This window comes from Pterocles gutturalis, unplaced genomic scaffold (assembly GCF_000699245.1).
Source record: "Pterocles gutturalis isolate BGI_N339 unplaced genomic scaffold, ASM69924v1 scaffold19838, whole genome shotgun sequence".
Taxonomy (NCBI): Eukaryota; Metazoa; Chordata; class Aves; order Pterocliformes; family Pteroclidae; genus Pterocles; species Pterocles gutturalis.
Window position 1 is genome coordinate 49,543 of NW_010120977.1, and position 2,500 is coordinate 52,042.

At 42.7% G+C, this 2,500-nt stretch overlaps 1 protein-coding gene across 1 annotated transcript in view; it reads left to right on the forward strand.

Moving 5' to 3' along the window:
- Positions 1–2,500, forward strand: part of LOC104464398 (transcription factor COE3) — a gene marked incomplete at its 3' end in the record, with an annotated part of 52,768 nt that overhangs the window by 27,604 nt on the left and 22,664 nt on the right. The gene's annotated exons all lie outside the window — the stretch shown is intronic.

Consider the following 2,500-nt stretch of genomic DNA (forward strand, 5'->3'; position numbering starts at 1 on the left):
AGGGATTCGGGGCGAGTTCTTGCTGCTTATTGGGTAGATAATGCAGATTGCAGATGATGTGCAGATGATGTGCATTTTGATGAATATTTTCCCACTAGACTGCAACTGTTTCTATCTATTAATTTAGATCTAATGGGAAAAGTGTGTTCCTGGGTAGTGTTAAGCTAGGACTTTTTAAACAGTTAACACATTATGGATATGTTTTTCTGTCTGCCTAAGATCTATCACTGAAATGAACTTCTAAGTGAAGGTAGCACTTGAGATTCCTATCATCCATGTGTCCCGAAAGAAATCCCCACCTGAGCAAAACTGATGCTCACCTTCACACCTGGGTGCTCCCTTCTGGCTGCCAAGGGAGAGAATATTTACATTTTACTGATCTTTCTGATTGGGTTTTTACCAGAGGTACCAAACGGGATGGTAGGGACAGTGGTGTTTTTGGTGCTAACAAGATATCTCGAAACCCAACGTTGTTTTGTTGTCTGCTGCAAAGGTGGTGACCACAGGTGGGGCTGCATCCAGCCGTGGTTACAGCCTTAAAAATGCTGTTATCAACACAGCCCATGCAAAGGATCGTGACAAGTATGGCTATTTAGCTGAGATAAGCGATCAGCAAAATAAAAAAATGAATGAATTAAAAGCCTGAGACTGAGTTCCAGCTCTTTTAGCGGCTGGGGGGGGCTGGTGCAGTCCCACTGCTGCAGATTCGAACCAGATGACGGTCTGACTCTCAGCGCACAGCCCTGGAATTCAGAGTTGCTTTATAGTCATGTCTTAAACTGGTTTCTTAGGTGCAGATTTTGCAAATTGGGCCAATTTTGCTGTTTTGAACTTCTTTCTAACGTGTAATTGCAAATATGTACAGAAGTGGAAGGAAAAGCCATTTGTTTCTTCTTTCCTGGGGTCGTCTTTTGTCTTTATTGCTAAGTGAAGATATTCAAAAGAATAGTGAGACTGTCAGGAGCCTCTCCCGCCGGAATTAAATTGTAATAAAGTTGCATTACTAACAACATTTTAACGGGAATATGTATTTAAAGCACTTTTCGAGGGAGACAAAAGCCTATATCCCAGCAATAAGAAAATAAAAAAGATAAAGCCAGTGCCTGCCTGGCCAGGAAACTTCTGCCTGCTCTGCTTTATCCCAAAGTGATAGGGTGCCGGAGATAGTCGTTGGGAATTGCAGCTGCCATTGAGAGCCAAGCCAAGCCTCACTGTATTTCAGAAAATGAGAGTGATGCAGCCCCGGAGGACGGAGGGGGCTGAATCCCCAGGGCATCTGTTTCCCATCAGTGTCCCACCATGTTTGCAGTCTGGCTTGGCACTCTCACATTTAACCTTCCCAGCAGGAGGCGGACCATAGGGCAACAAGGCTGCGGAATAATGAAACAAGAGTCTAGTGTGGTGTACAAAGCCTTTGTGAGCGGAGAAGTTGAGACGTGAAACGACCCGGGTGCGGAGATATGAAAGTTCCAGATTTTTCAAAAAAAGCCCCCATTAGTCTCACGCAGAAGGAGGAGCGCGCCGGCGCTCAGCAGGCGAAGGCGAGGCCTTTCCCCATCTATCCATGCCTTTTTGCCCCGCTGCTTTCAACTATTCTAAAGATACAATTACCTTGGGAGGCTGTGGCAGTTCAGTTGATTAGCACGGTGAATTAAAAGAATGAGTCACAAATGACATGTCCAGCTCTTCTCTACTAGTCCTTTGTATTCCCAGTGTACCTCACCCCTGTTGTAAGAAGGTCAAAAATTAGAGAGAGATAACAATTTTCAAGCAGCTAGCACTTAGGAGCAGAATTAACAATCATTCTGTATGTAATTGCCAGTTAATAGTAAATTGCCTTCTAGACTGTAAAATGCAATATAAACTGGTGGGCACCTAAAATTAAATTAATGAGGTATTTGCTGCATTTAAAAGTGAATAGTGCAAATTAATAACTGGGTGCAGGGCTTGTTTTAATGTATATCGAACGGTGCATCGCTCGCTTGTTTAATAATAATTTTAAAAGCCCTACCTGAAAAATCCTCTATCTCTGCGAGTCAACCGAGGGGTTTGTGCAGGTTGGAGCCATAATTTTGCTGGTAAAGTCTTCCAGGTTTCTAAATTAAATATCAGAGATTATTTTTTTAATTAGAATATAAGCACTGCGGTGTTATTTGATTACGGCAAATTGTGATTTGTATGCTTCTAAATGAAATTATGTTACAGATAAAATTGCACCTTTACACACATATTTTAAGCTCTGTAGGTTCTCGGGGTTTACTTGCAGACGAGCGGCAGGACGGTATTTACAATGCATTTGTGCCACCGCGCTCCTGTTTTCTCTGTGTATTTAGGCATAATGATTTCCTAGCGAGTAAAGGAAGTATAGTCCGACCCGGTGTATATGAAAATAGTTTCAAAGAAGGCAATCTGGCGCTTGGAACTTTTCATGCTGACGGCTTGCACCCTCGTGTTTCTGTTCTGGTTTTGATAACTCCTTTTGCCCAGTTAAAGAAATGAC